Genomic DNA, 19,429 nt, shown 5'->3' on the forward strand with positions numbered 1-19,429 from the left:
GAGACGCTGTCCATGATCAGATACTATGGCTTGCATATAGTCAAGTTTTACTTCTAGTGTTGAAGTTGCAGCCTTGAACCCGGCCGCTCTATACTCTTCCAACAGGTCTGTTAGTGCCGCCATGTTCAATTCCACTGGCGTAACGGGCGCCACGGCTCTTATGTTCGCTTCTTTCTTGGATGTTTTCACTGTTTTAGTTGCCATTTTAGATGGATACTGTTAATCAAAAGTCGTCTTATTAGTTTTTGTAGTGTGTCAGGAAAAATTTGGTGGGGTAGTTAAAGAAATAAACGAAACTGAATGGGGAAGAGAGTCAGACATGTCTACTCCATTGCGCTGCTCACCGGAAGTCCCCAAACCTTTTTTCTACTGGTCTTTATTTAAAAAAGATTATTAAAATGTATCAATAATTATCGATACCTAATGATATGAAACATTATACCGTGATAAATTTTTTAGCTGTATCGCCCAGCCCTATTTCAACATTCCCTTTGCAAATAGAATTGAATAGAAGAACAAGGAGCTCTACAGCAGATGGTTTGGCCCCCACAGAGACCAGATCTCAATGTCTGCAAACTCCTTTTGCAACTTGGCAACCTCTGCGAGTTGATACGGTGAGAGGTGGTCTCCGCAAGTGACCGGGATGAAATTATTGTATTTTGTATTCACCTCCGGCCCGAGCTCCGCCCTCTCCAGGACTACTGTAGCCAACGTCACAGGGACCGCCTCCCTCCACAATTTCAGGAGGTTGAGGTGATATATTTGACGCGCGCCCCCTCTATCGGTTCGCTTTACCTCATAATCAAGATCCCTCGTCACACTCGTCGTGTGACCTCAAAGGGTCCTTGCCACTTGGCGAGTAATTTGGAGCTCGATGTGGGAAGTAATACGAGTACCTTATCTCCCGGTGAAAATTCCCGCAGCCAAGTTCCCCTGTCATACAGTCGGCTCTGTTATTCTTGAGCTTGGAACAAATTCTCCTGTGTTAGTTGCCCCAAAGTGTGGAGTTTTGCTCTAAGATCAAGAACATATTTAATTTAATTCTTACTGTTTGAAGGTCCCTCCTCCCAAGCTTCGCGTATAACATCAAGCACGCCGCGCGGGCACCGCCCATGCAGCAGCTCGAATGGGGAAAACCCAGTGGAGGCTTGCGGGACCTCTCGTACTGCGACGGGAAACCCTGCGTGCGGGGAACTGGCTTCGTGGCGGGACTCCTCGCCTCTGTGGGGCAGGAACGGGCTCTGGGGAGAGAGCAGAGTGAAAGAGAAGAGGGGAGGGGGAAGAGATCAGGGAAAACATAGGGGAGGGGGAGAGAGAGTGGGAGGGCTCTTCCGCCCTCTGGTACGCGGCCAAATTATCCTCCGCCAGTCGGACAGCTTCCTCCAGCGACGACGGGCGGTGGCACTGGAACTATTCCACCATTCCTCTTGGCAGTCGATGGATTAGCTGCTCCAGCACCACCTGGTCAACATCTCCCATGACGTCACGATCCCCCGCCAGCAGCCATTTCCGGCAGGCGTCTCGGAGCCATTGGGTGAAAGCAAACGGACGGCCGGTCTTCTCCAGCTTCATGGACCAGAAGAGCTGCCAGTACTGCTCTGGACTATGGCCAATCCGCTGCAGGATGGACTTCTTCGGGTCTTTGTAGGCCAGGAGGTTAGCCGCTGGCAGTTGTTTTGCAGCACGCTGGGCTTCCCCAGACAGCAACGAGAGGAGCCGGGCCACCCACTGATCTCGCGGCCAGCTCCAGATCTCGGCAGTTCTCTAAAACAAGTCGAGGAAGGCTTCCGGGTCGTCTTCCGCCCCCATCTTCAGAAGTGTGGGTGGGGGCTGGGGGCTGTGGGTGTCCAGGGTTGCGACCTGGGCTCTCTCCTAGCTGAGGAGGCTCAGAATCGCATGCCGGTCCTCTGCTTGAGCTCGTAGAATCTCAAAGAACCGGCGGTCTTGGTCTTGACGAAGCTCAAGCAGGGATTGTTGATGCGTCTGGTGTAGGCCGGCGAGGGACTTGAGGATCTCAGTCAACTGCGAGGACTCCATGGGGTGTACTTCAGGATCCTGGGTTTTGGCACCAGTGTAACAAACTTCACAGCAGAAGGGGAACACAGGGAAGCGGGTTTTCCAGGCTCAGGTAAGACTTTTAATCGACCACTTCAGTGTTTTTCAACTTCACAAACTCATCAGCTTCACAGGCACATAGTCACTTAAACACATTAGCTTTTACAGGCATGTAGTTACTTAAACACATCAGCTTCACAAATACAACAGAATGAACGCAACATCTTCAGGAGCACTGTGGCTTTCCTTGTGCCAGACTCTCTCTCTCTCTCTCTGCTGGTGGCATGGCTGCTTATATGCCGCTCTCCCCATGCTCACTGGAATTAGAAACAGATGTTAAACATAATCTAGCTCAGGCGCAAGCACCCTTACTGCTTTCTCTCCAGATGGACGTTTGACCACGCCCCTGCTGCCACAGAGGGCTTGTCTAAGGATCCGTCAATGCACACTTGTGTCAGACAGATGCTTGTGGAGAATCTTACTTTGGTTGCACTGCGTCACAAACATACAATTTTTAGGTTGCTGTGTCAAGTTAAACGTAGTTTAATGCTTAGAAGAACACATCTTGATGTCCCTTAATTCAGATTCACATCAAGCTTTGTTTTGAATGCAAGAACGCAGGGTTGTTTTGTTCTCTGTATAAGCTGCGCATTGCCTATACAGCTGAAGTTTCACTTACTGTCCCCTGGAGAAAACAGGTGGTACTTCAATCTTGAATTTCTCAGGGATCTTTCTTATCACAGTCCGGGGATATAATTAATTACGTTAATTTTTTAATGCGTTATTTTTTATCAAATTAATCGCACTGAATTAACGTGTGAAATAGCCCTAAGATACAGTATATACAGTATACACAGTATATAAAATAAGGAATGAGCAAAAAGTACCTAAAAATCGGAGTTTGTGAAGTATTATTGCTGTGATTCCCAGCATTCCAGAGAGTATATCTATTGCAGACTTTTACTCTTAATACTTTGCTAATTCACCAGACTGTATCTAACTTTGCACATGTTTAATTGTTATGGTTGGTGTGATTAAGATTGCATATTTTAAATGGTTATTCGCAGTGCTGCCTTACTTGCCTGCTTGGATACCATTGTGAGTATGGTACTGTCAATGTGTTTTCCATTCTTTTTTACAAACCGACGGACAAATCAAAATTATTTTCTGTGACATTAATTTGAAAATAACCAGTTTGCCCTTTAAGGACAAAAGGCAATCAAGGTCATAAACTAAAATGCATTTAAAGGCTGATTACTTTCTTTAAATGTCATAGAACTTGTACATGTGTTCTGTTAGTCAGCAACTTCCTTTCGAGCAATGTTCATTATAATGTCCTTGGCTGAACTTATCAGCAGAATTGAAAGACGCCATGGGCAACTTGTTAATTAAATGTAACTGCTATAACCCAAGATAGTGAAGCTCACGTCATTGCTTTCTGTAATTTCTTTTCAAAGCATCCATAAATGGTGACTCTTTTTTACAAGAAGGTTTTTAGTGAATGAGACGCAACTCGCAAGTGTGAATATGAATGTGGATGTGCTGAAAATATCTCAGCACATAGACCAGTTTGCATTTGGATATGAATCATGTGTCTAGTGATCTATGTAATAACCCGCTTCCTTGTAACAATATCACACACAAGGGAAATAAAATTATTTTCACTGACTGTGAGATGTTCACAATTAATAATGCAATAATCCTCTGTTAATTAATGCCTCAGGCCAAAAACAGCCATGCAACCTCTGATGAATGAAGCCTCTCTTAGAACTTCAGAACCTTATTGGAGGATCTGGCAATGGAGCCTCTATGGACTATTTGAACAACATAACAAAAACAAAGCTCCTTTCTAGTGTTAATAATGGTACTAATGCTAAACTGACGGTTGTGACTTTTAACCTTGTAAATGCATGCTATTTTTTCCTTGAAGGAATCATTCTATGAAACGTTCATTTTCTATAATAGAAAAGTGTTTTTAAAGTACATTTCTGTACGATTTTATACATTCTATCACATAATGAGTTTCTTTATATGCAAATAATTTGCATATTGATAACTCTAAATTAATAAAAACATAATATGTTGGGATATTCTGAACTTTCATGTTCTCAAGGTTATGGCCTCCTATCATTAAAGTGATGATTATGAAAATTCTTCATTTACTCACCGTCAATCCATCCCAGATGTGTATGACTTTCTTTCTTCTGCAGAACAAAAATGAAGATTATTAGAAGAATATTTCAGCTCTGTAGGTCCATACAATGCAAGTGAACGGGTGCCAAAATGTTTACGCTCCAAAAAGCATATAAAGGCAGCATAAAAGTAATCGATACAACTCCAGTGGATTAATTAATGTCTTCTGAAGTAAAACGCTAGGCCTAGGTGTGTGTAAGAAATAGATCAATATTTAAAACTTTTTTACAAAAATGTCGCTTCCGGCCAGCTTCATGTGTATCATCGCAAGAGGAAAGACTAACTTTTCACAGATTCCCTATCAATGATCCTGAGCGACTGAAGCTGTGGCTGCTTGCTGACTCAATACACCTGTTGAGTCACTCAAAGTATTGAGGGTGTGCAGTGCACATATTTCTCCTGCTGATTTCAGTCCAGCCGTGGGATCCGACGATATCGACATGTCAGACATGCCAGGCCAGAAGCGAACATTTCTGATAAAAAAAATCATTTGAAATATTGATCTGTTTCTTACACACACCTAGCATTTAGCTTCTGAAGACATTAATTAATCCACTGGAGTCGTATGGATAACTACTTTGCTGCCTTTATTTGCGTTTTGGCACCCATTCATTTGCATTGTATCGACCTACAGAGCTGAAAGTTTCTTCAAAAAAAATTGTTTGTGTTCTGCTGAAGAAAAAAAGTCTTACACATCTGGGATGGCATGAGGGTGAGTAAATGATAAGAGAATTTTCATTTTTGGGTGAACTATTCCTTTTTTCTGTTTAACAATTTTTTAATGATTCACATATTAAACACAGAAAAATAAAACATACATACACAGAATCAACAATTAACCCTCACTATTATGGTATTAATACTATTAGGACCCAACTCTTCATGTGTCTATTCTCTACATCGATGACTGCCCCATCACTCAAAATGCAGAGTCTGGGGCAAAATGAAACCCAAGTGCCCAATACGTCACACACAAAACTCTGAACCTTCAACCAAAACTCCTGGATCTTAACACATCACCAAAAGACATGGGTTATGTCTCCATCCTCTGACTGGCAATGCCAGCAGGTGGGTGTGTCTTTAAGACCAAGCCTATACAATCTAGAGGGGGTCCAATAGAATCGATGTAAAATCTTAAATTGCATAAGGCACACCTTTGTGTCTCTAGATGCAGACTTGATGTTTTTTAGAATCCTAGCCCACTCTCCCTCCTCCAATACCAAGTTTAAATCTTTCTCCCATAGTCTCTTGATAGAAATTGATAACCTTAGCTCTGTCCCCCAGACTCTGAATTAGCAGGGAGTAATACACTGATGCCTCATGACCTTTTCCAAAAGCAGCAATCACCCCTCCCAAAGTGTCTGCCACTTAAGGGGGGTGTATACTACTCCCAAAAATAGTACAGAGCAGGTGGCGCAGCTGTAAATACCTAAAGAACTGAGATCTGGGTATCCCAAAATGCTGAACCAAATTCTCAAAGGATCTCAACACTCCACTCTCATATAGGTTACTGAATGGACTCTGGCTCGATCATAGTGAAGCATCAGTGTTGCTCTAGGGGGCTTGCACACTTTTGCTTCACTATGATCAAGGACTGAGTCCATCAATAGATTAAAGTCTCCTCCCAATATTATATCATGAGGTGTGCCAGCAGCTTGCAACATCCCTTCAAGATCTATAAAAAAGCCCTGATCATCAGCGTTAGGTGTGTAAATATTAGCCAAAATCAGACTTTGCCCCTGAATTTCTTGTGGCGGTGGGGGCATGGTCCAGCGTTCATCCGGAGAGAGAAAAAGTGGTAAGGGTGCACACACCTGAGCCTTATAATGCCTGACACCTGTTTCTAATTGCAGTAAGCAGTGGGGAGAGTGGTAAAAAGGGACCACGCCAGAGACGAAGGGAGAGACAGCTTCCAGACACAAAAAGACTGTGTGAAATTGTGACTGCTTAAAAGCAAGCCTGTTGTGTGACCCTCTGAGTATTGTGCTGAAAAGCCATTTTGAGCTTGTTTAATTAAAGTCCTACCTTTGAATTGAAATCCCAAGTTTCCCATTTCCTGCTTTCCCACCCAACGAACCTCTTCACACTGGTGCTGAAACATGGGAAAGTTGGAGGAAGTACGCCGTCATGGAGTCCTCAAAATAGCTTTTCAGCACAATACTCAGAGGATCACACAACAGGCTTGCTTTTCAGCAGTCACAGTTCAACAGTCTTTTTGTGTCTGGTAGCTCTCTCTCCCTTCGTCTCTGGTGTGGTCCCTTTTTATCGCTCTCCCCACTGCTTACTGCAATTATAAACATGTGTTAGACATTATAAGGCTCAGGTGTGTGCACCCTTACCGCTTTCTCTCTCTCCGGACGAATGCTCGACCACACCCCCGCCACCACATGACTCTTCCTAATTCATCTTTAATCTGTTTGAGACATTTTAATTGTAGATGCTTACTTATCAGTGTAATGACTCCCTGCTCTTACTTGAGCCAGCACTAAAGAAAACATGTCCACCCCATATCTTCCCAAATTTTTCAGCTTCCTGCGGGGAAAGATGTGTTTCTTTAAGAAACACTATATCATATTTCTTATGTTTAAGAAGAGAAATAATTTTCCTTCTTTTTATGGGGTGCCCCAACCCATTCACATTCCACGTGGAGAGAGACAATCCACTCATCCTAACATTTGACATTTTGACATATTGGAAAAAATAGATTGTGTGTCAAAAATACAATTATAAAGACCACATTCCACATTAATGCAACAATCAAACCCCGAACCTCCCCCCTAACCAAACAAACAGAAAAAAGAAAAATGTGCGCATTAACCACACACACGACAGCGCCAACCAGTGTCCATCCCTCTCAACTCAAACAGTCCATGTACACCTACGAGAGCCCCCATGACAACTTTGCCGTCGGATTGCTCAAGTCCAGTGTTTCTATAAAAATTTTGTGAAACAGAATTACACAACAGAATATAATCTATAAAACAAACTCCAGCCAATATGCGGGATAAACACAAAGAACGTGTAGATTCATCCACATAACAGACCCTAAGGTGTGTTACTCCACAAAACAAACTCCAGCCTCTAGTGGAACCAGCACACACACACACACACACACATAAATATATATATATATATATATATATATATATATATATATAAAGGAAACGTCCCTTTTTCAGGACACTGTATTTTAAAGATAATTTTGTAAAAATACAAATAACATTACAGATCTTTATTGTAAAGGGTTTAAACAATGTTTTCCATGCTTGTTCAATGAACCATAAACAATTAATGAACATGCACCTGTGGAATGGTTTTTAAGACACTAACAGCTTACAGACGGTAGGCAATTAAAGTCACAGTTATAAAAACTTAGGACACTAAAGAGACCTTTCTACTGACTCTGAAAACACCAAAAGAAAGATGCCCAGGGTCCCTGCTCATCTGCGTGAACGTGCCTTAGGCATGATGCATGGAGGCATGAGGACTGCAGATGTGGCCAGGGCAATAAATTGCAATGTCCGTAATGTGAGACGCCTAAGACAGCGCTACAGGGAGACAGGAAGGACAGCTGACCATCCTCACAGTGGCAGACCACGTGTAACAACACCTGCACAGGATGGGTACATCCGAATATCACACCTGCGGGACAGGTACAGGATGGCAACAACAACTGCTCGAGTTACACCAGGAATGCACAATCCCTCCATCAGTGCTCAGACTGTCCGCAATAGGCTGAGAGAGGCTGGACTGAGGGCTTGTAGGCCTGTTGTAAGGCAGGTCCTTACCAGACATCACCAGCAACAATGTCGCCTATGGGCACAAACCCACCATTGCTGAACCAGACAGGACTGGCAAAAAGTGCTTTTCACTGACGAGTCACAGTTTTGTCTCACCAGGGATGATAGTCGGACTCGCGTTTATTGTCGAAGGAATGAGCATTACACCGAGGCCTGTACTCTGGAGCGGGTTCGATTTGGAGGTGGAGGGTCCGTCATGGTCTGGGGTGTGTGTCACAGCATCATCACACTGAGCTTTTTGTCATTGCAGGCAATCTCAACGCTGTGCATTACAGGGAAGACATCCTCCTCCCTCATGTGGTACCCTTCCTGCAGGCTCATCCTGATATGACCCTCCAGCATGACAATGCCACCAGCCATACTGCCTGTTCTGTGTGTGATTTCCTGCAAGACAGGAATGTCAGTGTTCTGCCATGGCCAGCGAAGAGCCTGGATCTCAATCCCATTGAGCACGTCTGGGACCTCGGAGGGTGAGGGCTAGCGCCATTCCCCCCAGAAATGTCTGGGAACTTGCAAGTGCCTTGGTGGAAAATGGGGTAACATCTCACAGCAAGAACTGGCAATTCTGCTGCAGTCCATGAGGAGGAGATGCACTGAAGTACTTAATGCAGCTGGTGGCCACACCAGATACTGACTGTTACTTTTGATTTTGACCCCCCATTCCCCCCCCCCCCCCCCCCGATCAGGGACACATTATTCCATTTTTGTTAGTCGCATGTCTGTGAAACTTGTTCAGTTTATGTCTTAGTTGTTTAATCTTTTTATGTTCGTACAAATATTTACACGTTAAGTTTGCTGAAAATAAAAGCAGTTGAAAATGAGAGGACGTTTTTTTTTGCTGAGTTTATATATATATATAAAATAGCCATCCAAGCGGGGGTATTCCTCTCTATTTCGTGATAGCCATGCACTAGAGTCATTCACTATAGAAACCGCAATGTCCTCCGCCATTTTAAACAGTATTTATCCAATGTGGAAACTGACATCATGCTGACAGATGAGGTAGCATAATTAAAATTACACAGTTATGATTGTTTTACTACAAACTTTGAGTCTGCTTATTATATTTGACTCTCCAGTGCTGGAAAAGGGCTAAAACAAAGTGTGGATATAGGTCTGACAATGCGAGACTGTAGTTTGAAGTAATCACTTTTCTTTGCATGATACATTGACTGCATTTATACGATAGCCTATGTCGACGTTAGCTGGCTAGCCAGCTTTATCAATAGCTGTTAGCTAAATTTGGTGGATGATGACAATAGCTGTTTATAAAATAGACTGTACATTATAAATATGTTGACACAATTCAGTATTGATGTGATTCCATCACAACTGTCATTTTGATATATCGATGCGCTATTGTTTTATAATAATAGAATGTATATATTTTCTGTATAACCAAGTTACGTTACACTAATGAATGGAGCTTTTTGCATTATCTTGAACATTGTCTAGCATTCATTTAATGTATTATTGTAGTTTACCTTGCTGAATATTTACAGATTAACATTGACATTAACCTGACATTTAGTATAAAGAGAAGATTATTGAAATTATTTGAAAGTTACAAACCAAGGTAGCTTGCAATTCGTCAGCGTTAGCAGGCAAGATCAAGTTAGCTAAAATTGCACAGATCAATCCTTATGGGACTATATTTGACATGCTTTGCAGTTATGTAAGCTTACATGTCCAATAAGAAGAATGCCAATTCAGGGTCGGTTTTGATCCCCAAAAACGAACGAAGTTCCCTCCATGAATCAAAAGCCCTGCCGATGTTCACTCTAGTTTTCACTCGACCACGATCACGTTCCCGCATTAGCCAGGCGGGATTCAGTAGATAACTGTTTTTTGTTTTGTTTTTGGCTTACTCTGAGTTTGTATAGGAGTTGGTGTTGTGCTGGGAGCTGGACGTTTGCTGGATTCCATCTCTAAGATAACATTACCTAGTTTTGCAGACTGTCTGTTGATGCTGTTGAATAGTAGAAGAGACGCTACTGTCTGAGGCAAGGCTCTCGGGAGGGCGCATAAACGTCACATCCTTTGGATTTTCCCGGCAAAAGCGACCCGCTCCCTTCACATGAAAATCAGTCTACAGGCTTTAATAGGCAACCTAGGAAGTCCGGGAAGGGCTAATTTTTTCAGTTGCGTTACAAGCCGTTCATACATTGGCAAAAAATAGGTGAATATTACATGAAATATTTTACATATTGCACCTTTAAACGTAAGAAATATGATATAGTGTTTCTTCAAGAAACGCATCTTTCCCCGCAGGAAGCTGAAAAATTTGGGAAGATATGGGGTGGACATGTTTTCTTTAGTGCTGGCTCAAGTAAGAGCAGGGGAGTCATTACATTGATAAGTAAACATCTACAGTTCAAATGTCTCAAACAGATTAAAGATAAATTAGGAAGAGTCATTATTGTTTTAGCAGAAATTCAGGGGCAAAGGTTGATTTTGGCTAATATTTACGCACCTAATGTTGATGATCAGGGCTTTTTATAGATCTTTTTTATATGAAGGGATGTTACAAGCCGCTGGCAGCCCTCATGAGTCATTCACTATAGAAACCGCAATGTCCTCCTCGCCTTGAGTTCTGTAATCAATCAGTCTGTTGTGTCTTTCAGCTGTGATGAGCCTTAATGCTGAAGTTGTTCGTTTAAAGCCATTTAAAGCTATTACCTAGCTTTAGTAGTGTAGTAGCGATCATGGAGTGCTGTTGTATGTAAACAGTTGCTGACGCAGATTCACTTCACGTCACCAACTGTCTCATATTACACACAAAACATCTTTTGCCACCACCTGCTGGCTAACATATGTAATGTCAAAAAAACAGACAAACAGTAGCTCTTAACACATATGCACTGCTCTTACACTTTAGTTTAGAACGGCATGAACACAAGCAGAGTGATACACACACAGTAAAGCGTCCAAGTGCTGATGGTGTCAGACTATCAGTGCTTATGGAATGTCTCTCGTTCTGTATGTATATATACAGTACTGTGCAAAAGTCTTAGGCACATAAGATGCTTCACAAAAACATTTGTCTTAAGATGGTTATTTATATTTTCAGCTTTAGTGTCAATAGGAAATATACATTTTAGACTCCCAAACATTTCTTTTGCAAATAGAATAGAATAGAATAGAAGAACAGGGAGCCCTGCAACAGATGGCATGGTCCCCACAGAGCCCCCCACTGACTATTGAGTCAGTCTGGGAATACAAGAAGAGACAGAAGCAATTGAGACAGCCGAAATAGATAGAAGAACTGTGGCAAATTCTCCAAGAAGCTTGGAACATCCTATCTGCAAACAACCAAGAAAAACTGTGTCCAGGTGTACCTAGGAGAATTGGTGCTGTTTTGAAGGCAATTTAGCTTTTTTATGTTTGCTTGACTTTGTATGACATTAATTGATAAATGAAAATATTTATGGCATTATTTTTTAAGGCATCCTCACTATGCAACATTTTTCCCAAGTGCCTAAAACTTTTGCACAGTACTGTCTTTCTTGCAAGACATTGGAGTGATTGGGTCATCTGTCTCATGTAGCAGTTGAATGGGCCGGCTCTCTGAACATTCATTTGACTGTCTGAGGAAAATGAACAGATTTTTTTTAATGTTTTTTAAAAATTAATTAATTAATTAATTTTTTTATTTGAGTATATATGTATATATATATATATATATATATATATATATATATATATATATATATATATATATATATATATATATATACTCAAATAAAAAAATTAATTAATTAATTAATTTTTAAAAAACATTAAAAAAAAGTCTGTTCATTTTCCTCAGACAGTCAAATGAATGTTCAGAGAGCCGGCCCATTCAACTGCTACATGAGACAGATGACCCAATCACTCCAATGTCTTGCAAGAAATACTCCACAAAACAAACTCCAACCAACAGGAGGCGTAAGCACAAAGAACATGCAGATTCATCCACAACACTGTCCTGAAGGAGTGCTGCTACACAAAGCAAACTCCAGCCGCTAAGTGGAACCAGCACAAAAAGAAACAAAAAAGGCGCTCAGCTTCCTCAGATGATCAAGTGGATGTTCAGTGAGTCAGGCTCACTTGGCTGCAACATGAGAACCACAAATAACTTACTCAGTCACTGACCTTATGAAGGACATCGCTTGCTGGGGACATGTAAATACTTTACAGCCATCCGTAGTATCTATTCTCAATTTGGCCGGGAACATCAGTGCAAAAGTGACCTTCCGCTGATGTAAGAGTTTCTTGCATTCCTTGAATTGCTCACGTTTCTCTCTTGTCGAATTCGCAAAGTCTGGGAACAAGAAAATGCTGTGGTTCTTCCAAGAAAGCCTTCCTTTACTCCTCGTCTCACGTAACAATATCTTTATCGGATGATCTCAGAAATCTCCCTCAGCGGATCGTCGAGCAGGGACCCTGTGAGCTCGCTCGATTTCCAGCTTCTGGTTTGTTATGTCGAGCAGACCTGGAAAAAGCCTGTCCAGGAATTCCACCATATTCTGACCCTCTGCTCCTTCGGGAATTCCAACAATTCGGACATTATTTCGCCGGTTATGATTTTCCATATCCTCCAACTTTTCATAAACACGCTCCAGATCTGCCCTGGTCGCTAGCGGATTAGCAGCTAATTCCCTCTCTGATGACTCCAGAAAATCGATCCATTTCTCGACATCCATCACTCTTGTAACCACCTGAGTGAATTTCGTCTCCATGGCCATGATCGATCGCCGTATTGCAGCAAGATCCTCCAAGTCAGCAATGACCTCGTCAGCATTGCCGATACGTTCATCAATTGTTGCTCTCTGGCCAAATCGACTCCCTGGCTCGAGGCCTCCAGAGGGGTGTCAGCCTGAGCACGTAAGTGTGTCTCCACACACTTTTAATGTCTCCAGAGCCTGAGGATTTTGAATTCTTTGACATATTGTCTTCCTAGGACAGTTATGGATCAGGGTGTATCAAATCTCACCAGTTTAAGACACAAAAAATATCAAAACTAGCCAAGTGCGCAGAGCTCTCTGTTCACATGTCTGAACCTCGCATGGCGTCACGTGACTCCGGGTGAACTATTCCTTTAAGGAATTTTTGTGTACCCTATTCGTGAAAAGTGCAGGTGTCACGTCCAGCCTCTCACCTGTCTCACTGTGTCTGTGATCCAGACTCACACCTACTGTCATTCACCCCTATGAGGGGCAGTACATCATTGCAGATCACATGTGTGACATAATCATTGAAACAAGAAAGTGGATGTCATTTAAACTGAACTATGGACAGATAAATTATCCTGTTTTAATTAATTATTGTTTTTATATATATATATATATATATATATATATATATATATATATATATATATATATATACACTATATTGCCAAAAGTATTCGCTCACCCATCCAAATAATTGAATTCAGGTGTTCCAATCACTTCCATGGCCACAGGTGTATAAAATGAAGCACCTAGGCATGCAGACTGCTTCTACAAACATTTGTGAAAGAATGGGCCGCTCTCAGGAGCTCAGTGAATTCCAGCGTGGTACTGTGATAGGATGCCACCTGTGCAACAAGTCCAGTCGTGAAATTTCCTCGCTACTAAATATTCCACAGTCAACTGTCAGTGGTATTATAACAAAGTGGAAGCGATTGGGAATGACAGCAACTCAGCCACGAAGCGGTAGGCCACGTAAAATGACAGAGCGTGGTCAGCGGATGCTGAGGCGCATAGCGCGCAGAGGTCGCCAACTTTCTGCAGAGTCAATCGCTACAGACCTCCAAAGTTCATGTGGCCTTCAGATTAGCTCAAGAACAGTGTGTAGAGAGCTTCATGGAATGGGTTTCCATGGCCGAGCAGCTGCATCCAAGCCATACATCACCAAGTGCAATGCAAAGCATCGGATGCAGTGGTGTAAAGCACGCCGCCACTGGACTCTAGAGCAGTGGAGACGCGTTCTCTGGAGTGATGACTCACGCTTCTCCATCTAGCAATCTGATGGACGAGTCTGGGTTTGGCGGTTGCCAGGAGAACGGTACTTGTCTGACTGCATTGTGCCAACTGTGAAGTTTGGTGGAGGGGGGATTATGGTGTGGGGTTGTTTTTCAGGAGCTGGGCTTGGCCCCTTAGTTCCAGTGAAAGGAACTCTGAATGCTTCAGCATACCAAGAGATTTTGGACAATTCCATGCTCCCAACTTTGTGGGAACAGTTTGGGGATGGCCCCTTCCTGTTCCAACATGACTGCGCACCAGTGCACAAATCAAGGTCCATAAAGACATGGATGAGCGAGTTTGGTGTGGAAGAACTTGACTGGCCTGCACAGAGTCCTGACCTCAACCCGACAGAGCACCTTTGGATGAATTAGAGCGAAGACTGCGAGCCAGGCCTTCTCGTCCAACATCAGTGTCTGACCTCACAAATGCGCTTCTGGAAGAATGGTCAAAAATTCCCATAAACACACTCCTAAACCTTGTGGAAAGCCTTCCCAGAAGAGTTGAAGCTGTTATAGCTGCAAAGGGTGGGCCGACGTCATATTAAACCCTATGGATTAAGAATGGGATGTCACTTAAGTTCATATGCGTCTAAAGGCAGATGAGCGAATACTTTTGGCAATATAGTGTATATATATATATATATATATATATATATACAGGTGCATCTCAATAAATTAGAATGTCGTGGAAAAGTTCATTTATTTCAGTAATTCAACTCAAATTGTGAAACTCGTGTATTAAATAAATTCAATGCACACAGACTGAAGTAGTTTAAGTCTTTGGTTCTTTTAATTGTGATGATTTTGGCTCACATTTAACAAAAACCCACCAATTCACTATCTCGAAAAATTAGAATATGGTGACATGCCAATCAGCTAATCAACTCAAAACACCTGCAAAGGTTTCCTGAGCCTTCAAAATGGTCTTTCAGTTTGGTTCACTAGGCTACACAATCATGGGGAAGACAGCTGATCTGACAGTTGTCCAGAAGACAATCATTGACACCCTTCACAAGGAGGGTAAGCCACAAACATTCATTGCCAAAGAAGCTGGCTGTTCACAGAGTGCTGTATCCAAGCATGTTAACAGAAAGTTGAGTGGAAGGAAAAAGTGTGGAAGGAAAAGATGCACAACCAACCGAGAGAACCTCAGCCTTATGAGGATTGTCAAGCAAAATCGATTCAAGAATTTGGGTGAACTTCACAAGGAATGGACTGAGGCTGGGGTCAAGGCATCAAGAGCCACCACACACAGACGTGTCAAGGAATTTGGCTACAGTTGTCGTATTCCTCTTGTTAAGCCACTCCTGAACCACAGACAATGTCAGAGGCGTCTTATCTGGGCTAAGGAGAAGAAGAACTGGACTGTTGCCCAGTGGTCCAAAGTCCTCCTTTCAGATGAGAGCAAGTTTTGTATTTCATTTGGAAACCAAGGTCCTAGAGTCTGGAGGAAGGGTGGAGAAGCTCATAGCCCAAGTTGCTTGAAGTCCAGTGTTAAGTTTCCACAGTCTGTGATGATTTGGGGTGCAATGTCATCTGCTGGTGTTGGTCCATTGTGTTTTTTGAAAACCAAAGTCACTGCACCCGTTTACCAAGAAATTTTGGAGCACTTCATGCTTCCTTCTGCTGACCAGCTTTTTAAAGATGCTGATTTCATTTTCCAGCAGGATTTGGCACCTGCCCACACTGCCAAAAGCACCAAAAGTTGGTTAAATGACCATGGTGTTGGTGTGCTTGACTGGCCAGCAAACTCACCAGACCTGAACCCCATAGAGAATCTATGGGGTATTGTCAAGAGGAAAATGAGAAACAAGAGACCAAAAAATGCAGATAAGCTGAAGGCCACTGTCAAAGAAACCTGGGCTTTCATACCACCTCAGCAGTGCCACAAACTGATCACCTCCATGCCACGCTGAATTGAGGCAGTAATTAAAGCAAAAGGAGCCCCTACCAAGTATTGAGTACATATACAGTAAATGAACATACTTTCCAGAAGGCCAACAATTCACTAAAAATGTTTTTTTTATTGGTCTTATGATGTATTCTAATTTTTTGAGATAGTGAATTGGTGGATTTTTGTTAAATGTGAGCCAAAATCATCACAATTAAAAGAACCAAAGACTTAAACTACTTCAGTCTGTGTGCATTGAATTTATTTAATACACGAGTTTCACAATTTGAGTTGAATTACTGAAATAAATGAACTTTTCCACGACATTCTAATTTATTGAGATGCACCTGTATATATGGGACTGATCTTGTGAGAATGGGGAAACCAATATACATTATATCATGGCAAAGTTTTGTTGTAACAATTTATTTAAAAATTTAAATATAATTTCTATGAACATACAAACGTGAAAATACATATCACATTGTTCTGTTTAGTGCTCTTTATTAAGGTTGTGGATTTGCAATCAGAATTGCAAATTGCACTCTTCTCATGGAATGACTAAAATATTATTTCATGAAAGCACATGCCCAGTATGACAATGCAACGAAATGACAATGTAAGTCCAGGCTGTGCAAAAATGAGTATGCAGACAGAAAAGGTCAGGTATTGCTGAAGTGCTGAGAAAGATGTGATGGTGTGCATGCATCTCTAGCTCACTGCCACCTGCCAGTTTCATTCCCATGCTGTCACACAGATGGAGATTAGCTATACCTGCTGACAGAGATTAACTATATTTGAACAGTATCTACCAAACACAGACACAAAAATGCACATAAACAGTGTCCAACATTAGTCACTACACTTATCAAATAATTAATCTAAGAAATAAATTTCACACAAACAAAGCTAAAGAGCATTCTCAAAAAACATATATGGTACTTTCCATAAATATAGTACAGTTTGGTGCCTCACTACTTAAAAAACAAAAACAAAACACACACACATTAGAGGCACAAATCTCGTGTTTTGTTTTGTTTTTTGGTCATTATTGTTGTTGTTGTTTTTGTTGTGTGTGTGTGTGTCACAAAAAAATGGTACATTCCTTAAAACCCAGATCAAACCTTTTTCATTATTTAATGGCAAATATAAGTTTATCAATAACTACAAACCAAATTTTGGATCTTAAACTAGCCAGCTCCTACTGAGTGCAACCCTGTTACCCATAATGTAAAGTATTTATTAATGTTATAATTTTTGTCTATATAAACTAGGTGTTTATTCATGTTTATTGCTTGAAAATAACAAAATCACTCAAAACAGGGTTTTAAACTGTAGATATGTCCCAAGTTTTGGTAACAGGGTTACAAAAAATGCAAACCTTACATAAAATGAATGGAAATATAATATAATATAATATAATATAATATAATATAATTAGATAAACATATATTTATGTATTATATAATAAGGATAATATTTAGCATGACCTCTTGAACTTGATAATCAACATTTTCTGAAGAATTTTCTGAACACCTCATTTCACTGACAAAAAACTTAAAAATAAAATATAAAAATAAAAAAATAAAAACTTTTCTCAAAGGGATATTTCCATCATTTACTTTCAGGCCAACCCAGCAGTGAATGACTTTTTTTCTTCTGCTGAACACAAACAATGATTTTAGTAGAATATCTCAGCTCTGTAGGTCCATACAATGCAAGTGAATGGTGGCCAGAAATCTGAAGGTCCAAATATCAAATTTAGGCAGCATAAAAATCATCCATATGACACCAGTGGTTTAATCAATGTCTTCTGAAGTGATCCAAATGGTTTTGGGTGAGAACAGACCAAAATGTAACTTCTTTTTCACTATAAAACTTGACAGCAGTCTCATTGGCGATCATGATTTCAAGATCGATTGCACTTCCTATAGCACCATTTAGTGCTCTGTGCATGCCTCAAGCACAAGGAAGTCTAATCAAGCTTGAAATAATGATTGTGATAAAAAAAATTGCAATGGCAAGATGTTATATTTGAGTTTGTTCTCAACCAAAAATGACTGGATCACTTCAGAAAACATTCTGACAAAACTACTGGAGTCGTATGGATTATTTTATCATGACTTTATGTGATATTTGGACCTTCAGAGTTCTGACCACCATTCACTTGCATTGTGAGGACCAAAAGAGCTGAGATATTCTTCTAAAAATCTTCATTTGAGTTCTGCTGAAGAAAAAATGTCCTACACATCTGGGATGGCATGAGGGTGAGTAAATGATAAGAGAAGCTTCATTTATGGATGAATCATCACTTAAAGCAATTTTGTGTACCCTCCGGACTCTCTCACCTGCTGTCATTCTCCCCTACGAGTGGCAGTACATCAGTGCAGATCACATGTGTGACAGAATAATTGAAGCAGGAAAGTGGATGTTTAGTCTGTCATCTGTTTTCTCAGAATCCCAACAACAAAAACAGAGGCAAATGCCTGTCATTTAGTGCTCATCCCCATATGTGTACTGTACAGTGTATGTTATTATTTGCATATTGTTGAGTGTAATTATGTGTATATCAGATGTTTAAATTGTGCTGTGTAAATTTGATGTTATTGTAAATTGGTACTGTCTCATCACTGTCACGACTGCTATGTTGATCGGAACTGCACCCAAGAATTTCTCACACCATTGCACTTGTGTATATGGCTGTGTGACAATAAAGTGATTTGATTTTGATTTGATTTATGAGTGAACAGATTCCAACCCTCAATTGGGACCAAAAAGATTGCCAGGCTGTCAGATATGAGAATTTAATTTAACTGTCAGTCACTGAAAATGTATGTGGGATTATAGCAACTTGACCGCATATACAAGGCAGAAACAGCAGACGTAAAATAATGCTATAGTGAAAGATGTCAACATCATGGTCTGATTTTTTTTTATGAGAATTGTTTTCCTTAAATTGACAAGGACAAGACACATGTCCAGTTTACTAACAACAACTTACAACTCAAGAAAATAAATCGTCACCCTATTGTTGAAAAAGTTCAACAGTTAACCATTCCTAGAGAGTGTAAGCACCATTGGCACTCAAATATAATGTAAAATAGAAACAATCTGCAAACTGAAAGTTTATGATTAGATATCTGAGGATCTAAATTACCTCAATAATTTGACACAAGAAAACATGACATTTATTTATGGAGTTTACCACACCTCACACATTTCATTGTTAACAATGCTAAATTAGTCTATTGGAGCTGAATAAACGAGAAGCAGACAGATGCAGTATGTTTCAGAAGCAGTAAGACTTTCATGTTTAAGGTCTGATCTGCCACTGATACTATCACGAGTTTGAGATAAATGTCAATATCAAACTGTCATTAATGTGAAAGGACTAAAGGCTGATTATATAATGATTTGGCACCGAACAGCACAGGGAAGAGAGGAGAGCTGCATATGAACACTTGCTAGTCCTTATCACGCAAATTATGATGAAAACATAAC

This window comes from Myxocyprinus asiaticus, chromosome 44, assembly GCF_019703515.2.
Source record: "Myxocyprinus asiaticus isolate MX2 ecotype Aquarium Trade chromosome 44, UBuf_Myxa_2, whole genome shotgun sequence".
In the NCBI taxonomy this organism is placed as follows: domain Eukaryota; kingdom Metazoa; phylum Chordata; class Actinopteri; order Cypriniformes; family Catostomidae; genus Myxocyprinus; species Myxocyprinus asiaticus.